The 18,028-nt window shown below is 37.0% G+C and overlaps 1 protein-coding gene across 7 annotated transcripts in view; it reads right to left on the reverse strand.

Annotated features, from left to right (window-relative positions):
• foxp1b (forkhead box P1b) overlaps positions 1 to 18,028 on the reverse strand; it is a 529,351-nt gene that overhangs the window by 484,266 nt on the left and 27,057 nt on the right. For 6 of the 7 annotated variants that reach the window (XM_043241991.1, XM_043241990.1, XM_043241986.1 and 3 more), the window contains one exon: positions 13,521 to 13,560. The exons of the other annotated variant lie outside the window; for it this stretch is intronic. The gene's annotated coding sequence lies outside the window, so the exon portion shown is untranslated. The remainder of the gene's footprint in view (positions 1 to 13,520; positions 13,561 to 18,028) is intronic. 7 annotated transcript variants of the gene reach the window in all.

Genomic DNA, 18,028 nt, shown 5'->3' on the forward strand with positions numbered 1-18,028 from the left:
TGCATTATACAGCATTGTCTGCTGCCAATGCCAACATGCATATATATATATATATATATATATATATATATATATATATATATATATATATATATATATATATATATATATATATGAATATTCTATATTAAAAGGTACACACAACAAAAATGAAAAAATTATTATGCCAAATATATGCTGATTAATCAGTCTTGTTGATATACAGACAACCATTCAAAAGTTTGACAGAAAAACACACATACATATGCACATATACATTTTATCACTATAGTTTTAGCATTACTATTTTACTATTATTATAAATGCTTTATTTACTATTATTACATCATTATCACTATTATAAATAAAAATGAGTTTTATTTATTACTCATTTAAATTGATGCTTTTATTCAGCAAGAACGCATTTGATTGACCTTTATATTACACAACATTTAATTTAAATGCTGTTCTTATAAACTTTTCTATTAATTACAAAAATATTGAAAAAAACTATCACTGTTCTGACAAACATATTAATCAGCACAACTGCTTTACTACAACAATACTACTAATAAAAAAAAAATTTATTTCAGCAGAATGATTTTGGAAGCATCATGTGACACTGAAGACAGAGAAGAGTAGCTGAGAGACAGACAGAGAAGAGCTAAATACCTTTACAGATTTCCTAAGTACTAAACACACTTCTTTTTAAACACATTACTAATAATTATGGTAACGTTTTAGTATGATCTCAACCATGCTTTTAGGTCTCCTCTGACATCACATTTCCTCTTTCTCCCCACCAATCGCCGCCTTTTTCTCCTGCTCTCTTTTTCTCATCTGTTCTCTTCTCTTCTCTCCTTTGACCGCAGATCCTGTGCACTATTAATATCAATAACCCACAAATTCCATTTCCCTGTACAGAGACAGAGTGAGAGTAAGCGCAGCGACTGAGGAAAGCACAAATCTCTCAATACAGATTCACTTCTCTTTTTGAGGCAAAAATCTAATTGGACAGGAGAGAGTGGAGGCAGACACCGTGTGGTTCGCTCAGAAAGAGAGAGCGAGACCGAGGGGGATCCGAGGTGCGCAGTCAGAAACGTAAGCGTTTTAGACAGTATTTTTAGCCCAGCGAGCAAGAGGGAGAGTAAACGCATCGCTTAAAGTCTGTGAACACTTACCCATGGACATAACCCAGTGCTCCACAAGCCAAATCCAAACAATTCCAGTGTCCCACACTTTGATCTGCACTATAACAAAAGTCCTCTCTTCACCAGCTGCCTCTATATCAAGTTGTAAGTGAGGTGCGAGCAGTGTGCAACCAGCAGTCTTGCCCCGTTCGCGCTCTCTGGCTAGCACACACATGCACTCTCGTCTCGGGGGCTGGAGGTATGTGGTCTAAACACAACAAAAGCCCGAGTCGAAGATTGAATATGCAGGAAGAGGGCCTCCGTTTGCATAAACACAAACACTCAGCAAATGAAGGGCTGGCACCGATCGCACCACTGCCTGCTGGGAAACGCATACCTGTCCTGCTCTGTCCCTGGAATACTTTAATCAAACTACGCCTGAGAAGAAAAAAAGTTCACTGGAGATGAACAACTAATGTTTGCTTTGATCATTCCTAAATGGGTAAGTGCATGCTCTTTGCAAATATTCTAGATATTCTCTGTGTGAAATACAATTAAGAATTATTTCTTATTTTCTTGAGAAATGAACAAGAAAGTTATAATCGATGACATCTGATCATTGCATTTTCTCCAAAAATCTTCGGTTCTTTTTAATGCTTGCAAATGATTTAAGCTTAACATAACATAAAAACAACATAACAATAAAGCAAATATTACTACATAATAATAATAATAATAATAATTATTATTATTATTTTATATTTAAATTCAAACTTCATTAACAAAAGTTATATTAAATATAAATATAAATATTAAATAATAATAGTGATGTTGATTTCATTTAATTCATTTATTTTTGCTGATTTGCATCTGATGTTTCTACTTTTCTTTCATGCTTGTTATTAATAAACTTAGGAATGAAAACAGCTTAACAAACAGGATGTAGGTGGAGGTAAAAAGGACAGTGCAGTTCAGTAATACGGTGCTTTACTTCTTGCAGCTCTCTCTCTCCCTCTCGACCTTAAAGTGGCTGTTGAGAGATGCAATGTCACATGATCGACGGTAATTTGAGCAATCACGACTCATTCCTGCAAAGAATCCCGAGCATGACACCCATTCATAAACACACTCACACGTGTGACTCTCCGCTCCTTTTTTAAGTGAGTAGTTAGCGTAAGAAACTTCGAGAGAGAGAGAGATGGAGAAAGATGGGGAGAGAAAAAGGGGAAGGGATCAGGATTGACGGATGAGGTGAGTGAGAAAGGAAAAGAAAGAGGGAGCACAGACAGAACCTCCAGAAAATAAACAGGGTGTCTTGTTTCAAAGGCGAGGGGGACACACAGGCATTCCATTGTTCAAGCCAATTATCAGAGGCAAATAATAACAGCAGATGGATCCAGCAAGGCCAAAGAATGAGTGAGTGAGAAGTGGAGAGCTGCAGAACAGATGATGAAATGTGAGAGAGGAGGAGAAGGAGGGGTCAGAATAACCCAGTCCTAAAGCCCCACACACCAGATGTGGACTTCTACAGGGACGGTGCACAAACACTAGCTTTCATTACAACCTGCCTCGCGAACGCAAGATGTTTTAAAGATACAGATATTCTATTTCATGAAATTGTATTGTGTGTTGTTGTTGTTGTCTGTAAACAAAAAATAGCAAAAAACAAAATAAAATAAAATACATCAAGCAGAGGCCAAGAATGGAATCAGGACAAGACCAGAGTTAAAACCTGCATTTCTCACATACTGTAAGGACCAACAAACAAAACCATCTGACAAACATGAAAAACAAAATATTCTTCTTCTTCTTCTTTTTAATATTAATATTATTATTATTATTATTATTATTATGACAACAAAGTCTTGTTTCACACAAACACAAAAAGTTAACATTAATAATAATGATAATAATAATAAAAAAATTATATTTAATATATTTTGTTTTCCTTATAACATAATGTTATGCTTTAAAACAACAACTACTACTACAAAAACAACAACAACAACAACAATAACTACTACTACCTCATTTTATTATTAGTGTACAAATATTTCGTAGGAATAGTAGTAATAGCAGTAGTAGTGTCACTGGCACTAGACACATTCAGCTTCACAAGAACAGAATCTTATTACATAAAATAAGACCAACTGCATTACAATTTCATAATATCCAATAACAGTAATAATAATTTTATACTTCTATTATTATATAAAATAAAAACATTATTATTATTATTATTATATTATGTAGAAGCACAATTGGGACTCCATAAGTAATAAGGCTAAATATAAACAGCACGTTCTAGCTAGTAAGCTACAGCTCCAGTTTGAATGCATAGTTATTGGAACAACACTAATTGTAATTTGCTCATTACACAAAATCAAAACTGCTCATGAGATAGAAGTTATTTTGTTCGCTCAAAATTACTGGTTTATTGTATAATTGTATTGCATCAAAAAGTTAGTTGCTTTTGCTTTGAGCAACTGAGTAAAGGCTATGTGTTATGTTGAGAGCATTTCTCTCTTGTTTTTTTGGGGGGGTGTATTTTATAAGCAGCGGAGCTACAGGGAAGAGCATCTGAAGCGAGAGGAACCGGCAACTCAATATGCTGAAGGATGTGTCATATCGCTGCTCAACTGACAGCCCAAGTGTGTGCGTATGGAGAGGGGGGGGCCTTTTTCAGCCTAAAACAAAACGCATCCTCAATGTGCCCCTGTCAAGGGTGGGAGATGTCTTCAGATAGTGGCACAAAAGATCAACCGTTCCTTTTCAGCCGAGAGAAAAGAAAGAAAGTTTTCGTTTCATTAACTCAAGACTAAAGCGTAATTATCTCCCTATGGGCCGCAATCACCAAAAGAAGGATAATAGAACTGAAAGCACTTTCCACTCCACTCATCTAAGCGGTTCTTTTCTTCTCTCTCTTTTTTTTTTTCCACTTGTTTTTTCTTCTCCACCCTCAGATGAGATTAACCAATCGAATAATGGCAACAGATTGCGGGGGCAAGAGGAAAATACAACTTTCAGAATGGTGTCTGTTTGAGAGCTTTAAAGATTCGCCGTTATCTGGCTTAGTGTTCTTCTACTTGTCAGCGAAATGGTTTCCTTTCCTTTTCGTCTGGCATCTCTTTTCCTCTTTATCTCGCTGACTTTGGAACGGGCTGGAGGAAAAACAGGGTGAGGGAGGTTAGCCTCTAAGTCGCCCGGGTTCCGCCTAAAACGAGCCATTTCACAAATTCGAGATTTAGATTTAGATAAAACGCAAACATTTTATAAGTATATCCCTTTTTCTCAATTACTAACAGGCTGCTACTTAAAGGTGCTCGCAGCGCTAGCCTTAAGATAAGTCCCTCAAGGATTTGCAGCTAGAAACACAGAGCAGGCCCTGGATTTAATTAGCTTATGAAAATAATTGCCATTAGCACAACTCGGAAACAGTTTGGAGCAACACGTCCATGACGGGAGGAGGAAGAAAAAAATAAATAAAAAAAACCTCTCACTTCTGGAACGGAGAAGACAAAGAAATAGTGCGAAAAAAGGAAATTGGCAGGCCAAGCGACTGTTTTGTGCACTGACACAGAGGTCGAGTTAATTAGACTATTGTCATTTTAATCAGGACAGCTTCTCGGTCAGCCTTCTCTCAAAGAGCGAGTGAGTGTGTGCATGTTGACGCCATGCTCAGGGCCTCTGCTCGGTGTGTGTGTGTGCGTGCCGGTTCTATGGACTCGCTTCGCTAATGAGCAACGCCACAGAAACAAAGCCCCCGAAGGACCACCGGGGGAAACTCCTCACCCTTCTCTCTGCTCACTTCTCTGTTCATTTGAAAATAATTTAAATATCAAATATTTGAAATCATTTGCTTCTCCCTGGCTATCTGATATTGAATGGCAAGTCTTTCATGTTGCCTTTATTATGTTCATAAACCGACATTAAAATTCAGAACTATCATTACAAGTGACTATATTTATTACGGCAACTATCATTTCGGTCCGGACCATGGATTGTTTTCGGATAACTATGAATATTTAATTCTGACAAGACATTGTTATGCAAAAATATCCACAAAGAGAGCTGCCGCACCATAAATGCATAAATCCTGTCCGAAACAGTCACAGAAACAGGAAGCCGAATTTACATAGAACACTGTAAAAAAAATTCTAATTAAAACCTATTCTGGCCGTAGATGAAATCCGATTTCATCTCATTTTTTTTAAATCTTGCCAAAAATTAAGTTGAAATTGGTTAAAAAAAAATTAAAAACTTATGTTGACTAATTGACCATATCATTTTGTTAGTGTACAGTAACTTCAAATGGCACTAAATTAGGGTTTGTTCACTTAGTAAATGTGAGAAACAAAGGCAAAAACTTCTGAACATCACATAAATCACACATTGTCTAAAACAAGTAGATCTCATAACTGGGGATGTAATGGCATTATCAATACCGTACTACAACAAAACTGCCGTAATATTTTCATGGTCACATGACGATATGAAATGAAAAGGTCTTCCGAGCAAAAAGAATAGTATTTAAAATATATTTAAATGTCTTGCTCTAACACAAGAGGGCTTTAAAATTGGCTTTGGGCCATTATGCTTTAGTATAGTATCTGAGAGCACAATATTTTAATGCAAAGTATGCTTTTAAGATGATCAGATCGTGATTTGGTGTTTTCCACGACTCAGAATAGCTCAGTTCACAGTGAATGAAGTGATCTTGCTATTGCATGTGCTGTAAGTTTAAGCGCATTTGGGAATGTAACAGCCACTAGTTATCAAATCAGTTTTTTGCATTAGATACAATATTTCAGTTTAAAATGTACAAAAAATATATATATATTTTTTCTCAATTCTATCGTATCGTAGACTTCTTATCAAGATATTATCGTATCTTGAGATTTTGCTATCGTTACATTCCCACATATAACATTACCTGTGCACTGCTTTAGGCTGACTGTTTACTTTGAATATGGTTCCCCAGCATATCGTTTTTTCCTTATATTTCCATATACCCCACTATGTATCACATGATGGCATCTAATATTGAGATGTAAAGAAATTCAGTGCATGCACGTTAACTCTTTTGGTTGTCATTATGTATAAATTAGGCTTCCTAATGATGTGCGCCTGTAGTCGTGTCAAAAACATAAATCATGCGATGGAAATAAGAGAGCCAACATTACAAAACTGAGACATTTAAACATAATCTGTCAAAACTGTAACATGTTGCAAAAGTCTAATTCGGTCGCATCACTCTCCACCAATTAGAAACACCTACAGTATTTGCTATAAACTGCTGAAAATACATTTATAACATTGCTCATCTCCCATTGAGTTGCAGCCTCCTTACAAACTTCATTTAGGCCGCATTCTGCACAACATACTGCACACTTTGTCTAATTTGCATGTAGCTGGAAAAATAATTCTCTCATTTATTTCTTAAACTCGAGATGAAAAACAGACTAATGGCTCTATCTTAATTTGGAATTTTCTTGCCATTTATCATCCTACAGATAGTTCATAGTTTTATCACTCGTCATAAATATTTCAGGCAGTGTTAATATTAATTTGATCAGATATTAATTTTACTCAAAATGCGCGCACAAATCAATTATTCAACAAAAGGAATGATCAGTGGAGCTGATGGGAGATTTTTTTTAAAGAAGCTTTAAATAATCAATCCAGATCCATGCCTTTCCTCGTTATTAGTTTATTAGGTTAACAAAACAAAAAACAGCATGCTCGAATCATAAATCATAATTTAACCCCCAATGGAAACCATTGTAAAACTGGTTACACCAAGGTCACATGATCAGCACAATCAAGTGCGATTTGTTGACACACGGTGACATGCCGCACCTCTATTGGGGATTATCATGGATTACATGAATAAATTAGATCCTAATTTGAATACAAGTCTCCTCCCCACTGGACACTGTCTTCAGGGTAGATTAATCTCTTTCTACAGTCTGTAACAGGCTAAATCGCTATGGTTATTGCTCATTATATGGGTTGGGGATATTATAAACCTCTAATTCTACATACTAAACTTCAGTTCATAACTCATCCTGAGCTATGGCTGTGTATCAATTTAAAATCATGAGGCTATTTAATTTATAAATGATCAGACTTACAATTCCTCCCTTGCAGACTTTAGTTTCTGCCTGTTTTTCTGCCTTTTTTCTTATATTACCTAATTCGTGTACATACAGAAATATGTGAGCATGTAATCACTTTGTACTACACTGTGGCATTGAGATTGAAAAAAAAAAAAAAAGCTTTTTAACTTTTCAGCTTTTCAACAACAACAACAAATCTCACAAATATCTTATTGAAATTAAGTTGATAAGATAAATGAATAAATCAAGTGGCATTAGCTACATTTAAACAGTGTTCTAAGGCTGCTCCTTCCCTTCAATTATTCATCTCTTTCGTTACTGCCAAGCACATAGAAAAGAATTAAAAAACGCTGATTCCTCCTAATTAATGCTCTCGCTGATACTCGCTACAGATGTCTTAGATTTCTCTGGTAATCTTTCACTGTGTTTAACCCTGTCAAACATTCAGGCGGTCTATTTTTTTCCCAGTCTCTCTCCATCTCGCGCCTCTTAACCCCCTCTATTTCTCCCGCTTGTCTATCCGTCCTATCCCTGCCACATTCTGTCTTGTCTCTATCTCTCCCACTAAATCACCACTTGATGTTTCTTAATTTATTCCACTCTTTCTCTCCTTTCTCCCCCTCTCTTTCCCTCCCACTCACGGACACACACTCTCGCATACACAGCGCGAGAAGGGGTGGTGGTGTTTTTCTTTGGGTGAAACGTACGTTACTGTGTGAGAGAGGAGACTTTAAATAAACATCTGCACAGCATGGTCACAATAGAGTCTTTTGTGTTGAAATGTGGAGAGAAATGATGATGTTTTAAGGGCCATTTTCAGCTTGGCAACGACATGGACTCAACATGAGAACTCTCAAACAGGTTTGTTCACTCAAAAATGATAATTCCGTTTTCATTTAGTCACCCTCATGTCGCTACAAACCTGTGGGACATTCTTTTTTCTACATAACACAATCTAGCTTGAATCACTGAGATAAATGCTACAATTGATTTTGATTGTGAAAAAAAATCATTAATAAAAACTAAATCTGATATTGCTACTTTCTCTCATGAACACACCAAGGAAATTCAGATTTTCAGTTAATAATGACTGAAATGCTGACATTTTATGATGCTTTTGCATAATTTTTGACTTTTAAATACTCTATTGTAGTTGGATGGAAAAGAACAAGGAAACAGTCCCAAAATATCCTTATAGTCTGATGAAGAAACTCCAACAGCAGCTGAAGCAAAATCGCACAATTTATTGTGAAAATAACTAGTGCTGGGCAACAATTAACTCCTGATATACACACACATAATAAATATACACAGTACACACACACACACACACACACACACACAAACTATGTACACAAAAAGTTTTATTTCGGATGTGATGAATCTCATTTAAACGTTTGCTCAGCAATAAAAGTAACAAAAGAGAAAAAAATAACCATCAATGCTCAAACCAATATTTTTTTCAATAAATAAACTTACCAGTATGTATATGTACTGTACTGTAGACTCAACGCTTCCACATCTTTATCTCCCGCTATTCTGAGAAAAGGCTGTATCTTTTTCTGCTTCCCGTCACCCAGCGTTCACTCTTTGTTCAAACACACTCCACGTCAACAAATAACACTCTATGCAAACTAATGCCTGCAAATTGTTTTGGATCTGTATTTGAATATTTAAATGCTTCACTTTAGATCTAGATATATAGCAGCAATTTCCATACGTGTATGAAACAGGTACACACACACACACACACACTACATAATAGCGGTTTGTAATTTTTTCTCCTGCCTGACAAAGATCAATCAGATACATACCAAACACTCACATTCCTATCACTGCAACATCATCTTTTTAGAAACACAAAGTCACCGAACTACCGCAATAAATGCCCAAAGTCTGAATTAAGTGTTGTGGGTACAAAGATCAAAACAGCCACCCACACTACAGTATTTAACCAAATTGGATGTGTTGATAATATTACATTTACATATAACATAACTGCAGAGCTCTGAGCGCCTGCAGTCAAAAACCAGCCTAGAGACACACGTGAACTTAACACAGGTTGCTTACAAAAGCACCTGGGAAAGAAATCTCACACATGGGTTAACACTGCATGGTGAAACTAGCGGTTAAAGTTGGCAGACAGATTCCGGGCTCATCATCCCATCCAGCTTAGCATTTAAACACCCTCATCGGGTCAATGAGAACTACGTTCACCCGTTGTTCTCCTCCATTATGCAAGGCCATGATATTTGCTTAAAAAGATGGACAGATTAGGCTGGAAGGATCATAATCCTGGGGCAGAGCGTGCCGGCTAGCGTTTGTTACTTTGTGTGGCTGGAGAAGAAAAAAAAAAGAAAAAAAAGACAAGCTGGTTTTTCTGATTTTGAGAAGGACAAGATGAGAGATGCTTTGATCTTTTGACTTTGAGAAGGAGATACTGACTCGCTGCTGTCTATCTGTCTCTAAAGAAAAAAATATGACTGAATATCTTACGAAAATGTCAAGAATAAGTGTGTGAACATGATGAACATATTTTTAAGGAACAAGCAGCGAATAGATATGGCCCTTCAAAAGTGCCACAATACAGAAAGAAAGATTTACTTCTCATGTTCAACAATACTGTGTATTTGACAAAAAAAAGCATCTTTAAATGTTTGTTTTTTTTTAATGATCCACACATATATTATCTATGTATGTATGCATGCATGTATGTAATTTGTAAAAAATATTCAAAGAGACGACCCTTGCCATTTCTACAAACTGATCCAAAGAAACATGCCTCATGTTTAGTTGGCATGGAGAAAAGCTGCCAGATCTTTAAAAGAGAACACAGCTCTGAATATGACTGGGTGAGAAAAGAAAAAGATAAACAGAGAAAGGGAAGGGGGAGGGTAGTGGCACTGAGGCAGGATGATATGGCAGGGTTTGGCAGAGGCCTATAGGATGCCAGCGAAGGTGTCACTAATCTTCACGTGACCCAAGGGGAGAGAGTGCGAGACAGAGAGAGAAACTGTCGGCTTCTTTAGATTCGGGGTGCTGTGACTCATCTGTTGCTTGTCACATTGGGTTTGGAGCGTCCGCGAGGCAGCCATGACCCCGAGCAGCACCCGTGTCCTTTGTCTGTGTATTTACAAACAGAGACAGGGCACAAACAGGCTGGGGTGAGTCGCTTTGGCAGAGCTGTGAGAAGCAGGGGCATATAACACCACCGAGCAGAGGGAGAGAGGGGGAGGACAGATGGGATTGACCCTTATGTCACCATTCTGGACAATATGACATTGCCTGTGTGTGTGTGTGTGTGTGTGTGTGTGTGTGAAAAAATAAGTTTTAAAGCTCAAAATGACTAAAAGATGCCTTATAATTAAGTAAAATGATTAACTGCAGTATGCAAAATCAAAATGTGTTAATTATATACATACACAAAATATTTCCAATTCAAAACCAACTTCAAAACGTTCAAAAAAAAAAAAAAAATCAGGGGGAAAAATGTATCATGGTTTAGACAAAAATATAAAGCAGCATAACAAAATGTAAATGTCTACAACAAAAAGACAAAAAATAGTCTCTGAACATGTGAAACCAAAGTTACGTTGGTAGTGCAAACCACAGTGTGCAAGTCCAATTATCTGCTCAGTTTCTTTTTTAAGTTGTTTGCATGATCTTTTAAAGAAATAGCTTGCCGAGGAAAGTTTTCTTTCCTGTGCAGAAGTATTTTCTATTTACACAGGAAGTTAACAGAACATAACAAAAGCGATTTTTTTTTATTTATTTTTTTAAATAGTCAATAGATTTTAAAAGTCTGTTTACTGTGTGTGTGTGTGTGTGTGTGTGTGTGTGTGTATATATATATATATATATATATATATATATACATACCTCAAAGCCAACAACCAAACTAGTTGTACTTCTAACCAAAACAAAAAAATTCAATAAATAAAAATAATAAAAATAACACTTGTTTAATATTACATTGTTCACATATCACTGACAAAAAAACACAAAAGATTTGGCCCATATTCAACCGTGGTATGAACGAAACTCAAAGGTCTTTTTAAACAGCCAACCAACCTGCACAGTTCAATTATTAAAAGTCATATTCAGCACAAGCGTGCAAAGCTACAGTCAAAAGAGTCACAATCAAGATATTAAAAAAATGAGGTAGAAAGCTCTGAAAGGTGTCGACTAATGTAACTAATGGAATGTATTAAAGTACGGCGGTGTGCCTTAAGATCTTTTCTAACCTAAATAATTAGTCAATATTGAAAAGGTTAAATTCAACAGCAAGGAGAGCTTTCATGTCCTCATGCAGAGTCATAAATGTAGTTCTCTCATTAGTCATAACCCATCTGCAACATGTAAGTAGCAATTATGAGTCCTAAAAGTGCTTTTAAAGAAAGTGGTAAACCATGTGCAAGACGTTTAAACGAAGACCCTTTTCAATAACTCTTGTCGCAGACACCTTGCCGGCCACTTTAAAACCAGACCCTGCAAAGTACACTTTAATGGACAGGCTCGCATCCACCTGCGTTTGCTTTCTGTTATGGTCATAAATCTGAATAACTAAATAATAACCTGCACTTAAACATATTTGGAGTGCTTTTCAACTCGGATCGCCAAAAGTTCGGACTTTCGTAAGTGCAAAATTTCCTCAAAACGGCCCGAACAATCAATATTCAAGAGGAAATAATCGTGCATTTTGGGTTCATTCGCACGCAACGTGAAAGATTAAAGCATTAAAACTCATCTAAAAGTTTGTCAAAAGAGTGTGTTGTTTTGTTTGTTATGTTTAATTCATGTTGCCAACACGGAGCTGAGCCAATGTCATCATATTGACTTTCAAATCTGTGATCTCTGAACTAACGTGAAATTGTGTAGTTGGAAAATGACAAGAGATTGATTTCCATAAGTCTCATAAGCACAACTGACTATGTAAATAGGGCTGATTTCTTTATGGGGGTGGGGGAAAATAGCTCGGCGCACCATTTACATTATCAAATGACACAATTTACATTCATGTTTTCCATTTACTATCAATCTGTAACGTACACAGTTTTGCAAGCGGGCGTAACTGTTAGAAGCACTTCTCTAAAACGTTGCCTGGCCAGGCTGGTGGGAATACAGACTTTGCAGGAGCTCCATTAAACTCACAAACGTAAAATACATAATTCAAATCAAACACTGATAACAGTGTTGAGACATTTAGAAACACTCCAAATATACGTGGGTTAATGTTTGTTGAGCACCTGTTTTAGAGACGATATGATAATACGCACTAATATGGCATGCCACAAAAGAATGCTTTTTATGACTCAAGGTCATGAATATATATGAATGTTTACTGTAAACAACAGAATCTGAACACAGGCTGGAACTGTGACATGTGGGCAAGGTCATGGTTTGATTGTTGTGTTTACACATCACACAAGCAGTGAAGGCCACGAGAGACGGGGATCAAAAATGACTGCGGTGGTATACTAGTGTAACTCTGAACTCTAACTCAGTCTTAGAATTCTGATTAGTTAGAACAGACTAGCTAAACTGTGTGTGTTAATGTCTGAAAGTGTCAATTAATTCACAACCTTTGACACAAACATTATCAATATCATTGCACATAAATTGAATATTAAACCAAGTATAAATTATTTTAAACATGCAAATTCATTCATTCGTTCGTTATTAAACCAAGCATTTATACTGTATTAAAAATGTAAACAATGCAGTAATTATTCTAAAATATATCAATTCTATTCTATCTATCAAATATATTCTATACATAAACTAAATCTTTTTTTTTTTTTTCAAAAAAATATATTTTACACTAATAAACAAGAAAACCATGTGGAATTTGCTGTAAACAAAAAAAGAAAATAATGAATGAATGGATAATATTTAATATTAAATCATATTAAATTTTAAACCAAGTGACATTTTATATAAATAAAAAAAACATTTAATTAAAAAAATTGGCTTTATAGAACTGCTGTTGTGAAAAGTCTAAAAAGAGAAAACTACTACAGATATTCTAAACTGACATTTGCACGAACTGAAGTGAACGGACAACAAAAAAGGTGACTTGAGGTGAACTGACTTCATGCATTCACTAAAAATGACTGACCAATTGGTTAAAAGTAATTACAAGAAGTGTTTAAGAAAGTGCAGTTTTGAGAAGGTCTGGAATCATTTGCTTGCAAATTCCACTTGGTTTAATATTTAGTTATCTACTGCAGTGAAATTCATTCAAAAGTGTTGCTGGGCACACACATACACTGTTACAAAACGTGAGACGTACCGTTCAGCATCCACAGGGCTGGACCACTGCACTCTCCTGCCTGCAGGACAGACAGCAGGTAGAAAGATTGGTGGAAGAGAAAGCAGGCAGAAAGAGAGAACGACAGACAAGAAAAAACATCAGTGAGAAATGAGGAAATCTACTGAAACTTCGAATCATCAGAGACTGGTGCTCCACATTCAGTTCCCAAAAAAAAAAAAATGATGTGGATTTTGTGCTAATTATCCAGCCGATATTGTGATAGCTTTATCTCCAGACAAATCAAATGGAGTTTTCTTTTCTGAGAAGAACAAGGTAACGAGGGAGGGCACAACGAGAGAGGTCACTTTGAAACAATTGTTCATTACCCTCTTCCGCCGAGTTTATTTTCGCTCCGCGTTTAAATAATCTCGCGATACATTTTTAGCATCTTAAAAGGGCAAAATTCCCTTGATTAAACAAATAATAGCACATTCAAGAAAACTGTAATTGGGTTCAAATTGATTCGAGCGGATGCTCTAATTGCATTTAAACACTCTTCCTCCCTAACCCTGGATTCGCAGCTTCTTAATTACTGGCCCTCTCCACGCAAATCCCTCCGGGGGAGAGGTGGAAAAATAAAAATAGTGAGAGTTTTACAGCACATTGTTAAACTGACCTATAAACTTTTTTATTCAATATAAATGAAGGCCCACTGGAGGCAGGGAGGGTGAGGTGTTGAGGGAGCGCTACTAAACTCAGATTAGCCCAATCCCCTCCAGACTCCGATCCTGTCACTCATCTTCGCCGACTTTCTCCCTCCCGTCTGTCCCTTGCTTTTTTTTGCCGCTGAGGGGAGGGAGAGGCAGAAATGTGTTTCCTGAGAGAGGTGGAAAAGGCACATCCTGATTAGAAGAACGACGGCCCGCCTGGCCAGAGCGGCCGCTGCTGGTGTCTTTCTTGCAGAGGCAGCAAAAGATGCGCGTGCCAACTCAAACAGGGCTTTCTTTCACACCGTGTGTGTGCGTGTGCACCCGCGGTGGCCTTCCTGAGGGCGAGCTGCAGCTGGAGCTCTCTGAATAAAGGTAATGGGCGAAAAGTCAGCGCTACTGTAAACTCTCCACCCTCCCCCGTCTTTCACCAGGACGTTCCGAATCAAAAGAAGAAACAACCCCACCTAAAAACACGGGCATTGTTTTTTTCCCCCTGCAAAGCCTTCCCACGAATTACAAAGGAAAAAGTTTGTAAAGAGGGCAAACGCTCTCTTTATTCCCGGCCCTGTGATCGTGCCAAACAAAATGCCAGGAGAGAAAGTGACATTCAGTGTTGGTTTAAAAAAAAAAACAAAAAAAAACCGAGCAGTTTGAAAATGATTAGACTCTTTATTTCATTGTTATGAGCCTGACACCAGAGAGGAAACCAGAACAATCCATTCAACCATGTTTTCTTTTTTTTCCTCCCTCTTTCTTGCTCTCTGAATTTAGAAACACTAATTAGTTTTGCTCTCATAAACCCAACCTGAAAACGGCCAATTAGATAGTGTGAAGTAGGAGACGTGCTGAAGAAACAAGTGCTTGAAGGGAGAAAAAAAAAGGACTAAAAACCTCATCATCCTTCAATTACAGCTTCACATGCACCGCAACGAAAGTGAAGAATAACATTTCACACTTTCCGTGCGGAACATATGCCGGTTTGGCGTTCAGTCGTTTGATGAGAAAGGGCTACATGGACGTACTGCAACATAACGGTGTTATGTAAATGAAACACGATAATGCTTCATCTGTATTGGTTGTTATTGGAGTCTCTCGGGGTGTATTGAGGTCACCACGCTAACCGAACCACCTGGCTAACCACAGCAGCAGCTGGGCTTTAGCGTAGCGACCAACCTGACCAGAGCGTTCCCTTAAACCACCTGCGTTAATCTGATATAGCAATTCCCCGTTTCAAGGGTACCTTCACGCAAATGACGCAAAAAAGGCCGCTTTTGTTTTCCAAAAGGGTGTTTTTAGTTTTTGTGCCAGGTGGCTTATTTTCATACAGAGGACGTCATAAAAAAATTAATGATAAACTTGAGCAAAATTGTCTTCAGGAATTTTTGGGGCCGGTCCCCTGAGTTGACCCGGGCGAGTCTTTCATCAGTGTCAGAGCGAAGACTGATGGCCTGTCAAAAGAAAAGCCCTCCTCCATTTCTGGCCGGCTCCTGGGCTGGGCGAAGCGGCTAAAAAAAGGGGTCTGGGCAAAGCGGCGCTCGACGCTTTTTGCCGGGAATGAATTCTCAGATGCCGGGGTCGCTGCCAACGTCCTTGCAGCCAACGGCTGAGAGGGCAGCAGAGTTCATGCTAACTGCAGCTTGGACCTGCGCTGAACATCTGCTCATGAATGAGCTGGCCGCCTACTAAAAAAGTGCTGCTGCACTACGAGGGCCTGCTGATGAAAAATTCAACGCTCTCTTTCTCCTGGCACGCTTGTTTTGCGTCTATTCTCCTGAGCCCGACCCTGCGGAATCATATTAAGAGAATCTGCGAGCACGCCGCAGAGTTTATCTTGAAGAACAGCTGGCGCTGAAAAGGGATCTGCTGCTTCAGGAGAGCTCAGGGACTTTCGCACGGAGATCTGCCATCACGTACACCGTTTGTCCTTGAAGGAAAAAAAGGGTTAAACAACCAAGTAATGTGCTGGAAGAGGAAGCTACATCTAGCAGATTACCATAACTCTGATGGAGTGATGATAATGAAGATTATGTGAAAACCTGTGTCAAGAGTCAATGCAAGTGTATCGATGAGTCACATGTGACAACACTTTTTAGTATTTTTATTTTGTTTTCAGTTGAACTAAAAATTATTTCTGCTTAAAACAAGACACATTTCCAACAGGGTAAAATAACTACAATTTTGCCTATTGGGTATCAGATGATATAGTTGAAAGCCTTTTGCTGGTATTCAAAATTTTATCTCAATATTTATGTATTTGCTCAAAAAGAAATACTTCAAATTTATTCACAATTATCTTTTGCAGAACATTCAATTATAGGCTCAGCCATAAATTACAGTCAAGTAGATTCAAAGCTTTTATTGCCTGGAATACTATACCCACTATAGAATATTCTGAATTAATGGTTGGTTATTGGATAATAAAACATGGCTTAAGAAGTCTTTTTGCTTGCATCTGGTTTTATATGTAAAGTCTTTTAGGTTTGTGACTATGTTTATTTAAATGTTTTTTTATTTATTTACTTGTGCATTTGCGGCCTGCTTCAGATGAAAAAAATAGTATGGCTAAATCTGGCACATTTACATAATAAATTTATTTTACAATAATAATGAAGAATGCATGCAAGTTTTAAAAAATGATCTTTATGGATTTTCAGTGAATAAAAAAAACTGCATTTTAATAATGTTCCTTTATATTAGCTAATGTAAAAGGCATCATTTGCCTGTTTATAGGATATCTGTACCAATAAAAGAGTTTAAAGCCAATATATCGCTATATAAATGAACTTGACTTTTTTTGAGAAAACTAATTTAAAAGAATCATTGAGATTTGATTCATTACAATAGTTCTAAAATGACAACTCTCTAAAGATTTCAGTGTGGTGATTTTAGCAGGAACGCTATAGCCAATACATACAATGAGATAGTGCTGGGAGTATTTAAGACATACCGCCGCTACACAAATAACATACATAACCTACAGCACATCTATACAGGTGGAGCTGTGGAAGGTGGAGGGTTGTAGAGGAACGCTAAAAGCATGATCTAGTATATGCTAGCCAGCCATTTAAAATGTAAAGCAGTAAGCTCATTGGCTGCGTACGCAACATGAACCAATCAGCTTATGCCAAGTAGTTTAACTCTGTGAATATCATCAATTTGCATTAAAGGAATAGTTCAAAATGAAATGACACCATATTTTACTCAGCCCAAAGCCATTCTAGGTGTATATTGCTTTCTTTTTACAGATGAACACAGTAAGAGTTTTTAAAAAATGTATACTGGCTCTTCCAAGCTTGGCAATGCTTGTAGACAGAGGCCATTATTTTGAAGCTCCATAAATATATGTGGATAATATATATATATATATATATATATATATATATATATATATATATATATATATATATATATATATATTATATATAAAACTAACTTTAGTTATTGATGGGTTTTTGTAACAAAAATATTTTTTATGTTTAAAATTATATCGTAAATAACTGAATCATGTTATTTTCTGCAAGAACTTCTTGGTGCTTAGTCAGTCAGACAGTTATTTACTTTATTCCAACTCCGATTGCGTATAGGTTAGTTTTACATCACAGCACTTGCAGACATATCCCATTTACGGAAATTCAAAATAATGGCCACTATCCACAAGCATTACCAATCTTGGAAGAGGCAGGATAATTTTTTAAAAATCTCTGACTGTGTTTGTCAGAAATAAGAAAGCCATATACACCTAAGATGTCTTCGGATTGAGTGAAATATGGGGGGAATTTCATTTTTGGGTGAACTGTTCCTTTAAAGACCCTTTGGAATATAAATGAAGATACTGCT

This window comes from Puntigrus tetrazona, chromosome 6 (genome assembly GCF_018831695.1).
Source record: "Puntigrus tetrazona isolate hp1 chromosome 6, ASM1883169v1, whole genome shotgun sequence".
Taxonomy (NCBI): domain Eukaryota; kingdom Metazoa; phylum Chordata; class Actinopteri; order Cypriniformes; family Cyprinidae; genus Puntigrus; species Puntigrus tetrazona.